This window comes from Mixophyes fleayi, chromosome 4, assembly GCF_038048845.1.
Source record: "Mixophyes fleayi isolate aMixFle1 chromosome 4, aMixFle1.hap1, whole genome shotgun sequence".
Lineage (NCBI taxonomy): Eukaryota > Metazoa > Chordata > Amphibia > Anura > Limnodynastidae > Mixophyes > Mixophyes fleayi.
Window position 1 is genome coordinate 303654235 of NC_134405.1, and position 23851 is coordinate 303678085.

A 23851-nucleotide genomic window follows, 5' to 3' on the forward strand; every position below is an offset into this window, starting at 1 on the left:
GGCAGCGGATAGTAGTCAGCTGGCAGTCACGATGTTGAACACAGGCGAGTTGCAAGCAGGAGACTGTAGTGCACAGAGGCAGCGGATAGAAATCAGCAAACAGACTTGATGAGAAGCAGGTGAGTGAGGTAAAAGCTGGAGTGCACGGAGGCAACGGATAGCAATGAGCAAACAGTCACATTGATATAAAATAACGTTGAAGTGGTGTAGAAGACTGTAGTGCACGGAGGCAGCGGATAGGAATCAGCAAACAGTCATGATGATAAAGTTGATGGTAGAAGTGGTATGGAACCACAGTAGTAGAAGTGGTTTGGAAACCACAGGAATCAGCAGCACTGAATACACAAGTAATACAGGAACACCTTCAGAGACTCATGAGGAATGAGACTCCAAGATCAGGCAACGTGGTAGTGACCACAGGTGCTTAATATAGGGAGGTTGCCTGATCTGCCAATTAAGTTAAAGGGGTATACACTGAAGTATAGAAAAGGGCTGCGCATGCGCAGACCCTCAGGATGGTGGACGGCCACGGTTCCTAAATGTCCGGGAAGAGGCACTCACGGTCCGGTGAGTGACAAGGATTCATAAAGCTGGAAGGATGAAAGGGGATACAGCAATTAGGAAAGACAGAAAGGCAACCTAGGAATGTAGAAGGACAAAAGAAAATACAGAAAAGAAGTAGGCAGAAGGGGGTGCAAGAGTCCAAAGGAATCAGGAAAATCACAAGTGGACACAGAAAACTTGAAAGACTGAATGGGACACAGAATTCAGGAAAGACAAAAGGGGATGCAGGAATGCGGTAAAACAGCAAGGGACATAGAAATCTGGAAAGACAGAAAGGGGACACAGAAATCGTAATAGACAAAAGGGACAAATAAACCAGGAGAGACAGAAGACAATACAGGTATCAGGAGAGACAGAAGGGGAAGCAGGAATCGGAAAAGACAGAAGGGTACACAGAAATCAGGAACGACAGAAGGAGACACATAACTCAGAATGGACTTTAAGGGGACAATTAAACTAGGAATGACTGAAGACAATGTGAGAATCGGTAAAGACAGAATGGGAAGCAGGGATCGGGAAAGAAAGGAAAGAATGTAGGAACCAGGAAGGACAGAAGGGGATGCACAAATGGAGCACGACAGAAAGGGATGCAGACTTTGTAAAAGATAGAAGAAGAAGCAGGAATCTGAAAAGACATAAGAGGACATATAAATCAGGAAAGACATAAGAGGACACAGGGGTCGGGAAAGAGACTGAAGGACACAGTTAATTTGAAAGACAGAAAGGGACACAGAATTCAGGAAAGATAGAAGACAATCCAGGAATCAGGGAAGACAGAAAAGGGAAGAAGGACTCGGGAAAGACTTAAGGGGACACAGAAATCAGGTAAGACAGGATGGGACACAGAAATCAGAATACACAAAAGGAGACAAATAAATTAGAAAAGACTGAAGACAATGCAAAAAATGTGAAAGACAGAAGGCTGCACAGAAATCGGGAAATACATCAGGTGACGCGGAAATCAGGAAAGATGGAATAGAAAACAGGAATTTGGAAAGACAGTAGAAAATGCAGGAATTGGGAATGGCAGAAAGGGAAGCAGGAGTCGAAATGGATGCAGACATTGAGAAAGACAGAAGGGTAAGCAGGAATCTGAAAAGACATAAGAGAAGATAGAAAACAGGAAAGACATAAGGGGACACATGAATCAGGAAAGAGCTAAAAGGACACAGGAAAATTGAAAGAGAGAAAGGGACGCAGTACCTAATAGATTATCATCATGCATTACTCATACATACTCATTTACTGTTATATGTTAATTGGCATTCATCTTAAGTATCCAATCAGCTCACCCTGTAGGAGTATATTTGTGATTTTTGTGTGCAACTTTTATCACGTCAATTATGCCCATTTTGCGCTCATCCCTATATCAGGCCCAATTTGCTATATATACATCTATATCATATATTAGGAACCTATTATCACACCTCTGTCTTTTTCCAGGGAGACATCCTCATGAAGCATAAAACGAGATCAACAGCCAACTAAACAACATCTTTGAACTATTATGAGGTTACCTTCACCCTAAATATCAACTCAGGACAACTGTGAGAACATCTGTACCATAACACATACACTCAAAAGAGAGTGAAATCACCTGCACCGCAATCTCCACCCGCAGAGACACATGTGAACTGGATCCCATGTCATAGATATTTCCATGGTACAAGTTCGGTCATCTGCCTCTGACAGCAGGAGAGGAGCGAAGCTTGGAGCAAATGATCAACCACAGGAGCAGGTAATTAATATGAATATTAATTACTGGTAACGTTCAGGCTAGACTCTGTTTCTAGACCTGCAGAGGTGTGGTAATAGCTTCCTGGTATACTGTATATGGATATATATATATATTCTCAAAATTTATATTTGCTATGGCTAGATATCAGGAAATATAGAAGGGGGAGCAGGAATAAGAATTAAAAAAAGGGTCAAGTAAATCAGGATAGACAGATGAATTTCCAGACATTTAGAAAGACAGTATAGGAAGCAGGAATCGAGAATGGCAGTAGGGGAAGCAGGAATCGAGAATGACAGTAGGGAAAGCAGGAACTGTGAAAAAGTAGGAAGAGAATTCAGGAATTTGGAAGGACAGAAGGTGTTGCAGGAATCGTGTAAGACAGAGAAGGATACAGGCATTGGGAAAGATAGAAGGGGAAGCAGGAGTCGGGAAAGAGAGAATAAATTCAGAAATCTGGAAGGATGGAAAGGAATGCAGCAATCAGGAAAGACAGAAAGACCATGTAGGAATGTGTAAGGGTAGAAGAAAAAACAGAAATAACGAAAGACAGAAAGGGGAGCAAGAGTTCACCGAAATCTGGACAAACACAAGGGGACACAGAAAACTTGAAAAACAGAATGGGACACAAAATTCAGGAAGGACATAAGGGGATGCAGTAATCGGGAAAGACAGAAGGGGATACAGAAATCAGGAAACACAGAAGGGGACACAGAAATCTGAAAAGACAAATAATCGGGAAAGACAGAAAGGGAAAAATATTTCACGAAAGACAAGAAGGCAGTGCAGGACTCTTGAAAGGCAGAAGGTTAGCTGGGAATTGTAAAAGAAAGAAAGGGAAGCAGAAAGCAGAATAGATAAAGGGGTGAAATAAATTAGGAAAGACAGATGAAGTTCCAGGTATCTGGAAGACAGTAGGTAATGCTGGAATCGAGATTGACATTAGGGGAAGCAGGAACCGGGAAAAAGATGGAAGAAAATTTAGGAATCTGGAAGAACAGAAGGGGACACAGGAATCAGGAAAGACTGAAGGGTCATGCAGGAATCTGAAAAGACAGAAGGGGTAGCAGGAATTGAGTAATACAGAAACGGGATACAGGCATTGGGAAGAATAGAAGGTGAAGCAGGAATCAGGAAAGAAGGATGGAAGGAAAAGAGATGAAGGATTCTGGAAAGAAGAAGGATTCAGAAAGCTGGAAGCATGGAAGTGGATACAGCAATTAGGTAAGACAGAAAGGCAACCTAGAAATGTAGAAAGACAGAAGAAAATGCAGAAATAAAAAAGACAGAAGGGGGTGCAAGAGTCCACAGGAATCAGGAAAAACACAAGGAGACACAGAAAACTTGAAAGGCTGAATGGGACACAGAATTCAGGAAAGACAAAAGGGGATGGAGGAATGGGGAAAAAAAGGAAGGGACATAGAAATCTGGAAAGACAGAAGGGGACACAGAAATCGTAATAGACAAAAGGGACAAATAAACCAGGAGAGACAGAAGACAATACAGGTATGAGGAGAGACAGAAGGGGAAGCAGGAATCGGAAAAGACAGAAGGGTACACAGAAATCAGGAACGACAGAAGGAGACACATAACTCAGAATGGACTTTAAGGGGACAATTAAACTAGGAATGACCAAAGACAATGTGAGAATCGGTAAAGACAGAATGGGAAGCAGGGATCGGGAAAGAAAGGAAAGAATGCAGGAACCAGGAAGGACAGAAGGGGATGCACAAATTGAGCACGACAGAAAGGGAAGCAGACTTTGGAAAAGATAGAAGAAGAAGCAGGAATCTGAAAAGACATAAGAGGACATATAAATCAGGAAAGACATAAGAGGACACAGGGGTCGGGAAAGAGACTGAAGGACACAGTTAATTTGAAAAACAGAAAGGGACACAGAATTCAGGAAAGATAGAAGACACTCCAGGAATCAGGGAAGACAGAATAGGAAGCATGACTCGGGATAGACTTAAGGGGCACAGAAATCAGGTAAGACAGGATGGGACACAGAAATCAGAATACACAAAAGGGGACAAATAAATTAGAAAAGACTGAAGACAATGCAAAAAATGCAAAAGACAGAAGGCTACACAGAAATCGGTAAATACATCAGGTGACGCGGAAATCAGGAAAGATGGAATGTAAAACAGGAATTTGGAAAGACAGTAGAAAATGCAGGAATTGGGAATGACAGAAAGGGAAGCAGGAGTCGAAATTGATGCAGACATTGAGAAAGACAGATAGGGTAAGTAGGAATCTGAAAAGACATAAGAGAACATAGAAAATAGGAAAGACATAAGGGGACACATGAATCAGGAAAGAGCTAGAAGGACACAGGAAAATTGAAATAGAGAAAGGGACGCAGTACCTAATAGATTATCATCATGCTTTACTCATACATACTCATTTACTGTTATATGTTAATTGGCATTCATCTTATGTATCCAATCAGCTCACCATGTGGGAGTATATTTGTGATTTTTGTGTGCAACTTTTATCACGTCAATTATGCCCAGTTTGCGTTCATCCCTATATCAGGCCCAAATTGCTATATATACATCTATATCATATATCAGGAACCTATTATCACACCTCTGTCTTTTTCCAGGGAGACATCCTCATGAAGCATAAAACGAGATCAACAGCCAACTAAACAACATCTCTGAACTATTATGAGGTTACCTTCACCCTAAATATCAACTCAGGACAACTGTGAGAACATCTGTACCATAACACATACACTCAAAAGAGAGTGAAATCACCTGCACCGCAATCTCCACCCGCAGAGACACATGTGAACTGGATCCCATGTCATAGATATTTCCATGGTACAAGTTCGGTCATCTGCCTCTGACAGCAGGAGAGAAGCGAAGCTTGGAGCAAATGATCCACCACAGGAGCAGGTAATTAATATGAATATTAATTACTGGTAACTTTCAGGCTAGACTCTGTTTCTAGACCTGCAGAGGTGTGGTAATAGTTTCCTGGTATACTCTATATGGATATATATATATATATTCTCAAAATTTATATTTGCTATGGCTAGATATCAGGAAATATAGAAGGGGGAGCAGGAATAAGAATAAAAAAAAGGGTCAAGTAAATCAGGATAGACAGATGAATTTCCAGACATTTAGAAAGACAGTATAGGAAGCAGGAATCGAGAATGACAGTAGGGAAAGCAGGAACTGTGAAAAAGTAGGAAGATAATTCAGGAATTTGGAAGGACAGAAGGTGTTGCAGGAATCGTGTAAGACAGAGAAGGATACAGGCATTGGGAAAGATAGAAGGGGAAGCAGGAGTCGGGAAAGAGAGAATAAATTCAGAAATCTGGAAGGATGGAAAGGAATGCAGCAATCAGGAAAGACAGAAAGACCATGTAGGAATGTGTAAGGGTAGAAGAAAAAACAGAAATAACGAAAGACAGAAAGGGGAGCAAGAGTTCACCGAAATCTGGACAAACACAAGGGGACACAGAAAACTTGAAAAACAGAATGGGACACAAAATTCAGGAAGGACATAAGGGGATGCAGTAATCGGGAAAGACAGAAGGGGATACAGAAATCAGGAAACACAGAAGGGGACACAGAAATCTGAAAAGACAAATAATCGGGAAAGACAGAAAGGGAAAAATATTTCACGAAAGACAAGAAGGCAGTGCAGGACTCTTGAAAGGCAGAAGGTTAGCTGGGAATTGTAAAAGAAAGAAAGGGAAGCAGAAAGCAGAATATATAAAGGGGTGAAATAAATTAGGAAAGACAGATGAAGTTCCAGGTATCTGGAAGACATTAGGTAATGCTGGAATCGAGATTGACATTAGGGGAAGCAGGAACCGGGAAAAAGATGGAAGAAAATTTAGGAATCTGGAAGAACAGAAGGGGACACAGGAATCAGAAAAGACTGAAGGGTCATGCAGGAATCTGAAAAGACAGAAGGGGTAGCAGGAATTGAGTAATACAGAAACGGGATACAGGCATTGGGAAGAATAGAAGGTGAAGCAGGAATCAGGAAAGAAGGATGGAAGGAAAAGATTAAGGATTCTGGAAAGAAGAAGGATTCAGAAAGCTGGAAGCATGGAAGTGGATACAGCAATTAGGTAAGACAGAAAGGCAACCTAGAAATGTAGAAAGACAGAAAAAAATGCAGAAATAAAAAAGACAGAAGGGGGTGCAAGAGTCCACAGGAATCAGGAAAAACACAAGGAGACACAGAAAACTTGAAAGGCTGAATGGGACACAGAATTCAGGAAAGACAAAAGGGGATGGAGGAATGGGGAAAAAAAGGAAGGGACATAGAAATCTGGAAAGACAGAAGGGGACACAGAAATCGTAATAGACAAAAGGGACAAATAAACCAGGAGAGACAGAAGACAATACAGGTATCAGGAGAGACAGAAGGGGAAGCAGGAATCGGAAAAGACAGAAGGGTACACAGAAATCAGGAACGACAGAAGGAGACACATAACTCAGAATGGACTTTAAGGGGACAATTAAACTAGGAATGACCAAAGACAATGTGAGAATCGGTAAAGACAGAATGGGAAGCAAGGATCGGGAAAGAAAGAAAAGAATGCAGGAACCAGGAAGGACAGAAGGGGATGCACAAATTGAGCACGACAGAAAGGGAAGCAGACTTTGGAAAAGATAGAAGAAGAAGCAGGAATCTGAAAAGACATAAGAGGACATATAAATCAGGAAAGACATAAGAGGACACAGGGGTCGGGAAAGAGACTGAAGGACACAGTTAATTTGAAAAACAGAAAGGGACACAGAATTCAGGAAAGATAGAAGACACTCCAGGAATCAGGGAAGACAGAATAGGAAGCATGACTCGGGATAGACTTAAGGGGCACAGAAATCAGGTAAGACAGGATGGGACACAGAAATCAGAATACACAAAAGGGGACAAATAAATTAGAAAAGACTGAAGACAATGCAAAAAATGCAAAAGACAGAAGGCTACACAGAAATCGGTAAATACATCAGGTGACGCGGAAATCAGGAAAGATGGAATGTAAAACAGGAATTTGGAAAGACAGTAGAAAATGCAGGAATTGGGAATGATAGAAAGGGAAGCAGGAGTCGAAATTGATGCAGACATTGAGAAAGACAGATAGGGTAAGCAGGAATCTGAAAAGACATAAGAGAACATAGAAAATAGGAAAGACATAAGGGGACACATGAATCAGGAAAGAGCTAGAAGGAAACAGGAAAATTGAAATAGAGAAAGGGACGCAGTACCTAATAGATTATCATCATGCTTTACTCATACATACTCATTTACTGTTATATGTTAATTGGCATTCATCTTATGTATCCAATCAGCTCACCATGTGGGAGTATATTTGTGATTTTTGTGTGCAATTTTTATCACGTCAATTATGCCCAGTTTGCGTTCATCCCTAAATCAGGCCCAAATTGCTATATATACATCTATATCATATATCAGGAACCTATTATCACACCTCTGTCTTTTTCCAGGGAGACATCCTCATGAAGCATAAAACGAGATCAAAGCCAACTAAACAACATCTCTGAACTATTATGAGGTTACCTTCACCCTAAATATCAACTCAGGACAACTGTTAGAACATCTGTACCATAAAACATACACTCAAAAGAGAGTGAAATCACCTGCACCGCAATCTCCACCCGCAGAGACACATGTGAACTGGATCCCATGTCATAGATATTTCCATGGTACAAGTTCGGTCATCTGCCTCTGACAGCAGGAGAGAAGCGAAGCTTGGAGCAAATGATCCACCACAGGAGCAGGTAATTAATATGAATATTAATTACTGGTAACTTTCAGGCTAGACTCTGTTTCTAGACCTGCAGAGGTGTGGTAATCGTTTCCTGGTATACTCTATATGGATATATATATATATATTCTCAAAATTTATATTTGCTATGGCTAGATATCAGGAAATATAGAAGGGGGAGCAGGAATAAGAATAAAAAAAAGGGTCAAGTAAATCAGGATAGACAGATGAATTTCCAGACATTTAGAAAGACAGTATAGGAAGCAGGAATCGAGAATGACAGTAGGGAAAGCAGGAACTGTGAAAAAGTAGGAAGATAATTCAGGAATTTGGAAGGACAGAAGGTGTTGCAGGAATCGTGTAAGACAGAGAAGGATACAGGCATTGGGAAAGATAGAAGGGGAAGCAGGAGTCGGGAAAGAGAGAATAAATTCAGAAATGTGGAAGGACGGAAAGAGTGGGCAGCACAGTGGCCTAGTGGTTAGCACTCCTGCCTCACAACACTGGGGTCATGAGTTTGAATCCTGACCTATACATCTTTATCATATATCAGGAACCTATTATCACACCTCTGTCTTTTTCCAGGTGAGACATCCTCATGAAGCATAAAACGAGATCAACAGCCAACTAAACTACATCTCTGAACTATTGTGAGGTTACCTTCACCGTAAATATCAATTCATTATTTAATAAACATACCTTGTACACCTCAGTTTTGCCTGTGCTAATCTTATATGAAGATATTTGTTTCTCCAGTTCTCCTGAACATGCTGGATTATTTTAAAAAAGTTTTATGTGAATTTAAGAACATTGATGAACTTTCCTAATATGTTAGGCAATGGAATGAGTCATACGTATTATTAAAGGACGTGAAGTACAACCAACATAAAACGTGCCATAACAGGGGTAAACTCAGATTTTGAGAAGAAATAAAATTAAAAACACTTGCTGAAATAGTAATAAAATAGAAAAGTACAATGTCTATAAATGTAATAACGTATTTTAAATAAAAAAAAGAATGAGGTATAAAGTAGCTGTACATATAAAAAAAACACATTAACATTAACCTCCTTTAAACAAAATAATCTTGACCAACCTACCAAATCAATATAACATAGTACCTTGTAAAATAATGCAACAAATTAACACTAATTGCCCCTTCACATCTAATTAAATCGTTTTAAAAAAGAGTGCAATTAATGTCACTCACCTAGTGCATCACTCTCAGCAGCAACTGCAGCATTATCACAAATAACTTACATTTTTTTAAAATTCAGTATTTTTTTTATTGGTATTTCAGGGTACAAACATACCAAAAAAAACAAAGAACATAAAGAAAAAGAATCGCAAATATAACACCATTTAGGGAGAATTACCGACATATTAACAGCGCAGAGTTACAACATATGTGCTGAACTTGTTTAGGAACATAAACCACATATGCCCATACATGAATAAAATCCAGATACAAGATTCGACATGTAGCCTTTAACATTTATCTTAAAACCCAGGGGGACCGAAGACTCATGCGTTTGGGACATATTGACTCGGGGACACAAGTGAAAAAGGAGACTCTCCTCAAATTTTGTCAAGGCCTGTCTACTGGTGTACTCAAATCTCTCATGCCCTATAGTGGTGTTAACCAGTGCTTTCCAGTTTTTAATCGAGGGACTCGCCGGCCTAGCCACAGCCTCGCTATGCTAACCTTAGCCACCATGAGCAGCTGGGAAATATAAAGTTTTGTCAGCTTATTAACCTTGCCCTTCAGGCGGAGTCCAAAGAGACAAGTGGCCGGTGAGCGAAGGGACACCTCGATTCCAGTTTTCTGAATGCAGCGTGTGACCCTACACAAATAGGTTTGTATATAAGGACACTCCCAGAGAAGGTGCCAAAAATTCCCATTCTCTGAATTACATTTCGGACAATTAGGGGTGTTCCGGGGCGGAATTTTGCCAATCTAATAGGAGTCAAGTAGGCCCTGTGTAATATGAAAACTTGTATTTGTTGGAACTTTAATGACGCTGTGTAACCGCTAGTGCTGTCCAGGACCATCCCTCAGTCCTTATATGTTAAAGGACCAAGATCTATTTTCCATTGATATCTCAGGCCTTTCAAATTATCTACTGTGGATTCATATAAGAGATATGAGTACATATGTGAAATCAAACCCTTATGACCAAGGGCCTGTAGTTGCTTCCTCAGTGGGGTTATAGCAATCACCGGCGGCTCCCCCTTGAATTGTGTATTTATAGCATGTCGTAGTTGGAGGTAGGAGAAAAACATTATTCTGGCATGGAGAATTCCCTAGATAACTGTTCAAAAGACAAATAACTACTTTTTCTGCATTTTTCCCCCCTAAAGGTACAGAAACACTATAGCCAAAACATAAGAACCATACACTAGAGCAGGGTTTCCCAAACCCAGTCCTCAGGGCTCCCCAACAGTGCAGGTTTTCCAGATCACATGTGACATAATTAGGACCATCTGTGGATCTGTTACACTGTGTCAGTCAGTAATGATTACACCTGTGCTCCAGCAAGGAGATATGGAAAACCTGCACTGTTAGGGAGTCCTGAGGACTGGGGGCCCGATTCATCAAAATTCGCAAACGCATACGCATCTGCTAAATGGCTCTGCGCATGCGCGAAACGACGCTTAAGCAGCGCAAAACACTACATACGCTACTCAAGCACGGCAGATACAGCTCTCAAAAGGCGACTCAATCTCAAACTGCAACGCAAATAGATTTGAGATGACTGCTGACCACTTGAGAACATATGGGTGGGAATGGGCGGAGAGTAGGCGCGGACTGGGTGGAGATGAGATAGTACTTGAGTAAAGTAGGCGTTATGCTTTTTCACTTGAGAATAGTAGGCGTTCCCTCTGCCCAGATGAGTGAAACTGACGTCACTCCTGTCTCAAATCTTTCACAAAAGTTAAGGAAGGCCAGGGTCATGTTTAACTCCAATACAGCTAGCTACAACCACTATTAAACGCCTTTAGGAGCATCTTTTGCGTTTAAAATGCAAAACGAAATATGCACAACATACATACATATCAATACAGACTGCCTGTGGTTTTTTTTTTTTTTTGGTAAAAAAATTTTTTTATTGAGCTTTTAGATATCTTACAAATGTTCCATTAGTATGTTTGTGTAAATTAAGCTTTTTTTCCTTTACATACCCCTTTCTAATCAATGCAATTCGCAAGTGCAACATGTTTGATGTTATTTTGGCCCTTTGGCCTCAATCCGGAACTGCCGGAATGCCGAAATTAGTTAGCTGGAAATAGCGCCCTCTGCTGCTTACTGCCTCTTCAGTAAAGAGGACTGCCTTTTATAGGCCTGTACACTGCTAGCCACATATCTTCTCAGCATTATGGGGAGAATCCAGGTCACAGTGCATTCCGGCTGCCGGAATGGTTGCCTCAGTGCATTCCACATTTATTCCACTGCCGGAATGGTTGCCTCAGTGCATTCCACATTCATTCCACTGCCGGAATGGTTGCCTCAGTGCATTCCACATTCATTCCACTGCCGGAATGGTTGCCTCAGTGCATTCCACATTCATTCCACTGCCGGAATGGTTGCCTCAGTGCATTCCACATTCATTCCACTGCCGGAATGGTTGCCTCAGTGCATTCCACATTCATTCCACTGCCGGAATGGTTGCCTCAGTGCATTCCACATTCATTCCGGCTGCCGGAATTGTTGTGCACACTGCATGGGTAATTATTTCATTTTATGTAAAATGTCTCCCAAACAATAGACTTTGTCATAAATATTTATGATAAATCTCCAACCATTCTGAACAATTACCAATATCATTAGTCTCAATATGTTACATGCCTGATTTGACAGTTGGTGATGGTGCGTTTGCAAGAACAAATAATATTAATAGACATATAATAACTCGAAAATATATTTTAGGGTTTTACACACATGATTTATGCAAATTTAAAACAAGTGTACTATTACCACAGGGACACTTTTAACAGCAACACAAATTGTATAAGGATATTAATGATCCCTAAGAGCCGAGGGCTGGTGAGGACTCGAACCCACGTAGCAAGCTAGCAAGGTGGATTGCCTAACTGCTACACCACTGTACAAGTGGTGATGTCAAGGGAATAGAATACAAATTAAAGATGACCAGCAACTTCTAGCATAAGTTGTTTCCCTTAAAACATGGGGAAAAATGCCAATACTTGGAAATATTATACCCAGAAAGATTTGGTGCATGCAGAGTCACAATTTATGCATATCGAAATATATCCATGTTGATAAATACAAATCAAAAATAGAACATTTATTGCTCCCATTTCTACAATTTGATCTGGTGGAGCACTTAGCTTTTTCCACTGTTGCCAGTACAGAATTCACATGTCTTTGAAATCCAAAGTCTTTGCCAACAACTGCTTTGCTGTGTTGTAGCTGATAACACTGTTGAACATTACATATAGCCACCTTACACACCAAAACATATACTAAGTCACAGAGTGGAATAAATACCCTCAAATATACCAAGGTTAGCCACATACACGCATCATTCAGGGTTCAAACTCATTACCTTGTTGTTGCAAGCTCATTTATTTATTCACTGAGTTATACTTCACATTGAAACACCAACACCAAACTGCACATTAACTAGTTAGCACAGCTGAATGACTGTCTTAGACCTGATAAATTGGCCATGTTGCAATTGATATGAACAGCATGATGGATAACGTGGTATTAAAATATTATCCCTAGATAAACACACACATTAATAAAAACACTGTTTTACTAAAGCAGCAGGAGCTGCAAAAACGTCACCAAACAAACGCGAATTAAGCGCGTTTGCGAATCTTACGCTAAATACAAGCAGTTGCATATAGTTTTTCACTTTTAGGAGTATGCTTAATAATGTGTTTTATTAACTCACTTGGTGCTTAGGGTTGACCTGGGGCCTTGAACTTCTGCACTTAGTATTGGGGGGTGAAATACATAACCACTACACTATCGTGGCACATCTAAATGTAGCACATGCAAATGAATAATACCTCATAGAATTGTACTTAAAACTATTTTACCCATACTATTGCCACAACACTAACAGCTTAGCTCATTAATGACATCTGTAATAATCGTTATAATCTCTACTTACCTACAGAAAATAAACGTTGCTCACATGTCAGGTCACTTTTACACAAAACCACACTTGGCTAATTAGAACGCACCTGCGTGCTCCTAATGACGTGTCCGGCATACTCTCCAGCCTACTCACCTGCATTTAATTCACTAATTACAGTGCTACTTAAAAATACCTTGCTTGGCCTTCTGTGTTGTTGGGAGATTCACAATTCTGGGTAAGTAGCCCTTAATGGTGTAATGTTTCATAATCTCTGCAGTTTATTGCTGTACCTTGCTCAACACTCATGTTTATTTGTAGGAAAAGATATTGGTGAGATACAGATAGAAAATTATGCTGAAAGGTCATAATGGTTAAGAATTTTATGTTGAAGGTTAGTGGAAAAGTCTTTAATTAGCTGCAGAGTTTGAATATTGAGGCAACTGTGTAGACTTGGGATGTGTCTCTGCATAGATACCTCTCGACTGTAGTGACACACATAAAGATTATCCATCTATATTGATTTATTTTGTACCTGTTTACCCTCCCCTCCACAGATCTTGGTCCTGGATTGTGTTTTTTGGGTGTCTAGTGATTGCTTATTGACATTCCACATTTGTCTGTGTGTGTGGTAAGTAGAAACCAGATATTGTTTTATTACATACCCCTTGTTAAAATACTTTGCATTAAGAATGTCCATACTGTTTTTTTGTTTTTTTTCTCTTTTCTTTTTCTAATACCTTTTATTTGAAGTGTGGTTTTTCAGACCCTACCTTAAAGACACATTAACACTCTGTGCTTGAGTCATTAAGGAGAGCAAAGGATAAAAAATAAGTAAATGTTCTAGTGGACAAAGCATGTTACAATGTAAGGGGTCAATGTTGTATTTATTTTTTTTTTTTTTGGAACAAAACATAAATATCTTCACATTTAAAAGATCAGTGGTCAAATCATGTGCAAGCTTAGTCAAGGGTTGATTATCTAAGGTATGGTTATTCAAAATGGGAATATGAATAGACATGGTCTGGTGTGTTACTGAAATGGTTTATATGTGTAATAATAGGGGAAAAACCATGCCTACCTGTATTTTACCTTTACAATGTGTGTAGAAAGTATAGCTTCATGCCTCCAAGTTTAGCCTTAATGTCTTTAGCTAAATGCACGTTAATGGGGTAGTTTAAATCAACAGCCTAATGTGGCAACATAATTGATGTTTGGTTTTTCTACAGTTTATTGATCAGCACATATAGTGTTGAGAAGTGCACATTATTGACACTATTTGTTTTTCTTATATCTACAGCCTTTAGATTACACTTGGCCTGCAGTGCTGGCTTTTCTGCCATTGCACTTCCTTTTGGAGTTGGTGGATGTTGCCATGGTGAAGGGTGTTGTCAAATGTAAGTAGTATAGTGCTATCTGCACTAAAATGTGATTGGCCAGTGAGTGTGCTCCATACAATAATGTCGTCGTTACTAAGCCTGCAATGTGTGGTTGCACAAACAAAACATATGGGCAGATGCTAGCTATGTAACATATGGGTTTGGTGTTTCAAATTAAGTCAAATAGTGCATTCAGAATCCTAGGTATAGTCCAAACACACAAGCCATTATTATACACTATAATTACTGGCTTTTTTACACATGCCAATACATTGCTCAATCTCTTGATATCAAAATGCAAGTTGTCTGACCTAATATTGCCATATTAATTTTTTGCCTTTCGTTCAACAGGGTGTGTTGGTGTGGATTTTGGATTTGTGCAATTCGTGTCTCACTACAAGCCTGCTTATGTCTCTCTTCAGTCTGGCCAGATTGTCATCTCTTAATCCAAGGAATTTTTACACACACAGACCATTACCTTGTTTGCTTTGTTTTTGTCAGCACATTTGAATTCATATATGTAATAAATCTAGCCTATGCTGCAAATGTGTCAGCAATCAGTTGTCATGCCATTTTGTACCATTACTACAGTGCACTGATTAATATTTTAATACCCATAAATCCATGTGTAGTGCTTTCAAAACTATTGTGGAACAGGTTTTATTTTAAATGAATATATGAAATCTAGGTGTGGTTATTTTCTCCTTTGCCACAGATACACCATAGCCTACAAACACACTCAATGGGGTAAATGTATAGTTTTAGAAAATGTCTATAGTGTGGAGGTTTGTATGTGTGTTTGGTGCTTAGTAGTAAATTGTTTGGACACTTTCAGCTTTTAGAGCGAACATGTGATGTGCGTAGGAATATAGGCATCACATTACAGGTAAATGTATATAAAGAAAGCAAAAATGTTAGCAGTGTCAGGTCACACACTACCAACTTTTGGCCCTTGGCCAAATGGGATAACAATATTTTTCGCTTGTGCTAGTGGCACTTTGTTTCAAAGTGGTCCAACACCCACATGCCAGACACAAACCCCCACACTAACAATTATGGGGAATGCATTAGGGCACTAAGCTAGTGGAATCTTGCTACAAGGCCATAATACCATCACCTAGGGCCTGAATCATTAGTAATCTTCTTATCTTGTGCAAAAGGTAAGATGCTTATTGTTACGAAGAAACGGGGAGATAAGAGTGAAGCAAAGATGGATTTTCATCCTAGCGTAAGAAATTCGTCACTTATGCAGTGGCTTTTGCTTCTTATCTCCCTTTTCTGAGCATGAACAGAGTGGATTAGCTTAAGATAAGCAAAAAATGACAGATAAGATCCTTAATGAATCAGGCCCCTAGTTTGCTCATTGGTCAAGGCAGCTATATGTAAACTTACAGCCACCATAGATACTCCACATGAGAACTAGTTACATTAGTCTGATTACCCATTGTTAGGCAGCAGTCACTTGATATGTTTGCTGAACCTGATAATGTAGGTCTCCAATGTTATTGTGGTGTAGAAATGTAAAATTTATTCTCAATACCATTTTCATGTAGCTTGCCCTCTGAAAGTGGAAAGTAGTGACAAATTAACATTCCACCTTTTGTTTCTCTTCAAAGTGTGTGTCGTAATACCACCTATGTCTGTTTAAACATGCTAGTCAATGTTAACAATAATTTGCAGCATTTGTCCATGCCTTGGGCAAGGGAAGTACAAAGCCTTAATGTACAGATATCCTCCCTTTAGGATTATGGCTCCATGTTCAAATTCCTTTACCACCATCTAATCCAGGGGTGGGCAAACCTGTCCTCAAGGGCCATATGCAGTTCATGTTTTTAGGATTTCTTTAATCATGTACAGCTGAGTTAATCTATTTGGCTGGGTCAGTAATTATCCCACCTGTTTCTACAGACAGAAATCCTAAAAACATGAACTGGATATGGCCCTTGAGGACAGGTTTGCCCACCCCTGATCTAATCCAAGAGTTTGGGCCGAGCACACAGTATTTTGAGGGATTAATGTCTGGTAGATATTGTTGATGTTTACATTGTTAGGTGAGGCATCCAGTTTTTTTGGCTTATAGAGGGTGAATGTGTGCAATGGGTACCTGTGTCTGTATTGGCAAGAAATCACAACATACCAAGCTTCAAATGATAATATGTTGCCCGTTATATAAAATTGCTTGGCCTTGCATAAATGTTTTCCAAAACTGGAAGGGAGCCAAAGCCAAGTGACGTGCCCACTTTAACAATGAATGTATCAGTGTACATTACGTAAGAAACTCTAGGGTCTGTTTGTTATAATAATGTATTCAAGGTTCCAGATTGGTTTAAACTATCATGGATTGGGGGGATCAGATCATAGAGTTTGGAAAAGTCTTTACAGGATAGAGGAGTTTGGTGGACAAACTACCTCTTGGAGTCTACTTACTTGTATTACAGAGTGTGCTTCTTTGCCTGACCAAACCATATCTATACTCCAAGCTTTTTCATTTGCGTCTTACATGATTAGTCAGACACACAGCACTACATACACCCTTATAGTGTGTCAAACTGTCACGTTAGTCTGTATTTCTTGATCCGAATCAGGGACCCTTGGGATTACCTGCAGCAGGTGTGAATCTGAACAGAGCAGCCTGGATGATCTTCCTGCTCATGTTCTTGCTGATTGTCCAATCTAGCAGGGGAATGAGCAGTCTGAGAATGTGGACACAAACACTGATTTTGGAATGCAGCCAGAAACACTGGGGCCAATAACTATCCACTGGAGAGAAGTGTGTTGTTCAGGCAATGAACAGATCACAGCAGCAGCTTTAAATAGTTTGTCCCAAGCAACTATTGGCTGAGCACTTAATGGGATCACAGGTGCTGAATCTGGTTGATCTGGAATGATCACCTGACTGCATCCAAGATGCCTGTGCACATGTGTAAGGTCCCTAAAGGAGATGTGCCTCACAGGGCGACTACCTCCTAATACCTCCGAATTTACCACGATCCGCGTGGATGACTGGATCCCACCTCGGTCCCGGTTTGGGTTTTCTCCGGACGCCCGCAAGTAACGCCTAAGAGGGAAACACACAGTTAAACCGAGTCTACCAAGTAAGGGCTGTCCGAGACTACGGCAAGGGACGAAGACACGGTCAGTCCAAGCTCCTTGCCGCCTCCTCACTTTGTTCTTGCCAAGACGCGGGGGACTTCAGGCACTGAAGGCCAAGACTAATCCGAGGACTAATCCCGCCTCAAGTGCCTCACACACCTGCCGGTGAGGGCCTAACCGAAAGGAGGAATCGAGCGTGATACTCACCGGGACACTCCCACTTCCGATCCGGTTCTCCTGCACCTTCCCGACTCCTGCGGATGACAAGACACACAGCCTCCCTCTACGCTCTCCGTGAACTAAGATGGCACCCACAAACTGGACTAACTACAAACGGCGACCCGACCCTAACAACGTTCTAATGGTCGGCAACGCAACTACGTCAAACACTAGGACTACTAAATGTGGTGCACTAACGGAACTAATAGTTACACGCTACGGGGAACACCAGCCGGTGTTCACAGCCTAAACCGGAGGGCGGTTCCTAACCCCCTCACCCAGGTCTTACCAAGAAGCTGCCTTCTTGCTATGGAGTCACACACAGGCCCTAAGTACGGGTTCTTTAAGCCCGGCTGAGGCTCAGTAAAACAGCACACTAACCCGCGGGCCGACTGCCGCACGGAACAGCCGATCGAACTGAACCGCCCGACTGCCTGTACTCGGGTATCTCACACGTGTCCCTTCGTCCGGAACCACAGGTCCACCTGCACGGAACCGGCCTTGAGGACCCTTGATCAGAACCACGGCCGCCCCTGGAACTGCCTCAAGGTGTGCTGCACTGCCACCAACTCACTCAGCCACCCCCCTTGGGTACCAGTGTGACCCCGGGGACCTAAGGGACAGGGACACTACGTGTGTTCTCCCCTGACTATGTGTATGCTGTTACTTACACTTGTCCCCACACAGCACGGGTTAGCACAGGAAAACCACAGGAAACAAGAGCCTACCTTTAATGGGGGCCTGACGTCTTGCCCCTGGACACAGTTAGAAAGCACACCAAAATACTGTAATGTAAACTACACTCGCCACACAGACAGAATAAATAGATACAGTCTACAGTACTTTGCCGCTACTTACCCGAACACACCGCTGCTAGCCAACCAGCAGGTTGCTACAGCACCACGGGAGCCTACGCTCGACCGTACCTCCTAACCACGTGTGCTCACCTCACACAGGACCGCGCCTACTCTCACGAGGCTCCCACGCCTCTACCTCACACCACCAGGGCCTTAGGCCCTACACACCATGGGTCTCTGCCCAGCTACACACAGAGCCTTCTGCTCTGACTAATGGGCCTCAGCCCCCTCTCTAACCCAGGGCTCTGAGCCCACTCACTAGGGCCTTGTGCCCTACTACCTAGGGGTCCTAGCCCCTGCCTGAGGCCTGTGGCCTTCCTTACTAACTGAGGGCCTTGTGCCCTTAATAGGAGATGGGCTACCAGCCCCTAACTAGGCCCTATGGCCTTCCTATGGCCTCTAGGCCACTAACTACCTAAGGGCCTTGTGCCCTTGTACCTGGGGCTCAGAGTCCCCCTCTCTAACTAACAGGGGCTTGTCCCCTTTATATAGATATACTAATGGCCTACTGGCCCACTACCACGTTGGGGCCTAGTGCCCAGGTCCCTGGGCCTTGTGCCCCTACTATAGAGTGCCAACGGGCCTTGTGCCCGACTTTATTGTATGTACTGCGGGCGTGGGCCCGGGAGAGGAGTTGCCTGGCAAGGCCTTACCTGGGGCTGTCTTCGGGGAGCTTCTCCTGGACTCCTTCCCCGCCTGCCGCTGCTTCTCTGCTCTGCCGCCGGCTTCTGCTTTTGATCCCGCCGGTCTTCAGGCAGCAGAGGCGCTCTTAGCCCTAACAAGGGCTCTCTGCCGCCACTGCTGGTCTCCGCTGTCTTCGGTTCTTGATCCCGCCGGTCTTCAGGCAGCAGAGGCGCTCTTAGCCCTAACAAGGGCTCTCTGCCGCCACTGCTGGTCTCCGCTGGCTTGTCTTCTGGTCTTGATCCCGCAGCTCTCCGCGACACGTCCTCTTCTGACTCTCTCCGCCGTCGAACTGAACATGGCGGCGCGCGCGCCGACTTAAATAGTCGGCGCCGCGCTAGCGTCATCACGTAGCGTCGACGCGACGCCACGTGATGACATGGCGGGCCCGGATTGGTCCGTCGCCATGCTTCTTTTTGAAATGGCCGGGAGGTGAGCCCTGATTGGCTCACCGTCCCGGCTGAACGGAGTGGACCGCCGCCCGAGGGATGACGACGGCCCCGGACAGGTAAGTCCTCTACATTTCCCCCGTTTTTAATGTCGGCAGTCCCTGCCGACAAAACCCTGGTCCACACGAAATCCGGGTCAGTATAACGTCCTCCAGGCTGGCCCAAGTTTGGCCGCTGCGATCTTCTGGGTTGAAGCGGCGGTGTCGGAAGGTCCAGGTCCACTGGAGTAGCATCTGGAGTAACAACGTCGTCGGCGGTCATTGGTGCCCACCAATCCACCCCCGTCGGGGCGGGTATAGGATCTGGCTCACTTCTCTCCTGGACGTCGGAAGGCAAATCCAGAAAACCACAGGGACGTAACATATTCCGATGTAGCACCCGCGGTCTTCCAGTCCCCTCCGCAGGAACCACCTCATACAAAGGAAGGTCAGGAGCCATGCGCCGTTGCACTACATGTGGCAACACTTCCCACCGATCGCTGAGTTTATTTCCCAACCTCTTAACTCTTACCAGTACCCGCTGACCCACTACGAAGGGGGAAGCCGTGCTGTTGGTTGGCCCGTGATGGACTTTGGACCGTAGCTGCCCCCTCACCACGTCCCCGGCAATCTTCAGCTTCCTCTTCTGCTCGGTCACCCAGCCGCTGGGAGTCCATCTGTCCGCTTCTTCGGGGACGGACAAGTCCAAATCACGCCACTCCCTTCCAGGCCGCCCAAACAAAAGGAAGTATGGGGTATAACCGGTGGTACTATGTACCCGGTTATTGTATACCCACACCAAGTCCTGCACGTACTCCGGCCAGCGGTTCTTTTGCCCAGCCTCCAGAGCCCTGAGCATTTGCAGCAAGGTCCGATTGAACCTTTCACAGGCGCCATTACCTTGAGGGTGATAAGGAGTGGTCCGGGACTTCTGTACCCCATAAGTGTCACACAGACCCTCCATGAGGCGTCCCTGAAAACAGGCTCCCTGATCCGAGTGAATTCGCTCCGGGCACCCATACCTCCGAATGAAGTGCTCCACAATGGCGCGCGTAGCTGCTTCCGCCGTCTGATTTCGTGTGGGCACAACGACGGTGAACTTTGTAAAGTGGTCGGTCATGACCAACGCGTAGCTATGACCACTACTTGACTCCCCAACCAGGACGTAATCAATCATAAGCAGCTCCAATGGTCGCCCCGTCTGAATGGTTTGCACGGGCGCATGCTGCTCTCCAGCCTTACTTACCCCACATCGTGGACAGGCTCGGCAGACCTCTTCCGCCACCGCCTTGGCGCCAGGTACGCAGTACTGTCTGCGTAGCCATTGATGGGTCTTGGCCGCCCCGAGATGAGCGCCTTTTTCATGGGCTTCCAGTACCAAGTCCCGCGCCATGGACTCAGGCACCACCACCTGCCATACAGGACGGAGCTCTTGCTCCAGGTAGGCTCGGCGAACTAGCACCCCTTCCCTCACTGCCAGTTGATCCCATCTGTGCAATAGCCGTCGTCCGGCTATGGACAGTCGACGCCGTTCTTCACTAGAGGGCCAATGTCCCTGTTGCTTCCATCGGCGGACACACCGCAATGGAGCATCCTGAGCCTGCCGTTCGGCCCAATCTACGGTCGTCTTGGGCACACTCAGAGCACAAACAGGAGATGTCAACTGGGTCAGATCCGGGATCTCCTCCCCTTCTCTGTCCTCATCACTAGGCCCCTCCGGCCCTTGCAGGGGATAACGGGACAACGCATCCGCATTTCCATTAGCCTTTCCGGGTCGATACCGGATCTTATATCCGAACTTGGCCAACCGAGCCATCCAGCGCTGTTCCAGCGCCCCTAACTTGGCCGTGCCCAAGTAGGCCAAGGGATTGTGATCGGTCACTATGTCGAACTCAGCGCCGGTCAAGTATTCCGTGAACTTTTCGGTTACTGCCCAAACCACTGCTAACAACTCCAGCTTAAAGGCACTGTAATTATCGGGGTTTCTTTCTGAATCCCGCAGGCTCCGGCTTCCGTAGGCAATGACCCGTTCTTTGCCGTCTTGGACTTGTGCTAGCACGGCCCCCAGGCCCTTGAGACTTCCATCAGTATACAGAACGAAGGGCTTTTCGAAGTCAGCGTACGCCAGCACTGGAGCCGTCGTCAGGTCTTCTTTGAGCGTCATGAAAGCCTTTTCCTGAGCGTCTCCCCAGGTTATGGCTTGATTCTTAGCCGTAGTGGCAACGCCCCTCAATAATTCGTGTAGCGGGCCAGCCACCTTCGCGAAGTCTTTGATGAATCTCCGATAGTAGCCCACTAACCCCAGAAATGCTCTCAGTTCCGTCACCGTTCGAGGGATCTTCCAGTCCAACACCGCAGAAACCTTATCCGGAGTGGGGCTCACCCCATCCCGGGACACAATATGTCCCAGGTATTCCAACCGAGATTTCAGAAGATGACACTTTCGCGGCTTCAACTTCAGGCCGAACTTCTCCAAGCGCTGTAGGACGACGTCGAGACGATCCAGATGTTCCTTGACCGTGGGAGCGAAGATGATGATATCATCCAAATAGATCAGGAGAGCGTCGAAGTTCAGGTTTCCCAGACATCTCTCCATTAACCGTTGGAAGGTGGCGGGAGCATTAGTGAGCCCAAACGGCATCCTACAGAACTCAAACAGACCCATTGGTGTGATGAAGGCCGTCTTCGGCCGGTCCTCTGCCGCCACTGGTACTTGCCAGTATCCGCTGGCAAGATCCAGAGTGGAGAAATATCTCGCCTTTCCTAGCGCAGCTAGCGACTCCTCAATCCTGGGCAATGGATACGCGTCGCGGACAGTACAACTATTCAACCGCCGATAGTCCACACAGAACCTGATAGCGCCATCTTTTTTTCGTACTAAGACGATAGGAGCTGCCCACGGGCTCTTACTTTCGGTAATCACGTGGCTATCCAACATCTGCCTAATCATCAGCTTGACCTCTTGGTACAACTTGGGCGGGATTGGCCGATATCTCTCCCTAATGGGCAGACTGTCTCCGGTACGGATATTATGTTCCAGTTCCTCCGTGTACCCAAAATCCTCTTCACTTCGGGAGAACACTTTCTGTCTGGCCCACAATATCTGCTGTAAACGGGTAACATCTCGAGGCTCGATCCCTTCCAAGGAAACATCCATTTGTTCCAAAATGGTGTTGCCGTTCCACTCGCGGGACAGGCTATCGTCACCCTCCACCTGGACCGCCAGGCCCCCTTGTTGTCCTGACGCGGGTTTGAGACGTATCTGCCGGTCATCTCCAATCTGTTCTGCTTCTACGGCGATAACTCGAGCGACAGTCGTACCAGGCCCCATCGTCTGAGTATGGTCCTGCACATTACATAACCGCACGGGTACCCTTCCTCGATGTACCCTGGCCAACGCACGGGCTACAAGAGGTCCTTCCGCCGTTCGTTCCGGACTGACCGGTTCCACCAACACCACTCTTCCCTCTAATCTCCGGTTTGTCCTCACTTCCATATATTGCAGCACCTCCTGACCAGGGGGTACTTCGACCGTCTGTCGATAGTTGGTCCGTAGGTAGCCTAGGAGCTCCAGTCCCGACTCAGTCGGTTCTTCATCACACCGTCGTACCATTCTCTGGAAAACCTGCTGCACGGGCCGGGGTACGTCCAACTCTCTCCAGTATCGAGCCCCTTTGGCGTGGAATAAGGCCTGATCCAAATTTTGTAGGGCGTTCATCCCCAGGATCACCGGGCCATGACGAAGCTCTTTTCCACCAACCACCAGAATGCCCTTCTTTCCCAAGGTCTGTCCGCATACTTCAATTTCCAACCAGACTACTCCCACGACAGGGATGGGCAAATTGTTGGCGGCGGTCAGCTTAATCCACGTTTGGGCCCGGCTCTTCTGCAGGTGAGCGTAGTTTTCCAGGAAACACCGCTCCGACATAGTGGTCACCTGAGACCCCGTATCCAGCAGACACTGTTGTGGTTTACCCCCTAACGTGGCTACTACGGTAGGGCACTCCCCCACCAAATCAGCAGAGTT

General features: G+C 44.4%; 1 long non-coding RNA gene across 1 annotated transcript; it reads left to right on the forward strand.

The window, feature by feature from the left end:
- Window positions 1-2052: 2052 nt before the first annotated feature.
- On the forward strand, window positions 2053-8736 carry LOC142152883 (uncharacterized). Its single transcript, XR_012691411.1, has 4 exons — window positions 2053-2302; window positions 4908-5202; window positions 7780-8073; window positions 8646-8736. It is a non-coding gene; the product is annotated as an uncharacterized LOC142152883 (long non-coding RNA).
- Window positions 8737-23851: the final 15115 nt, after the last annotated feature.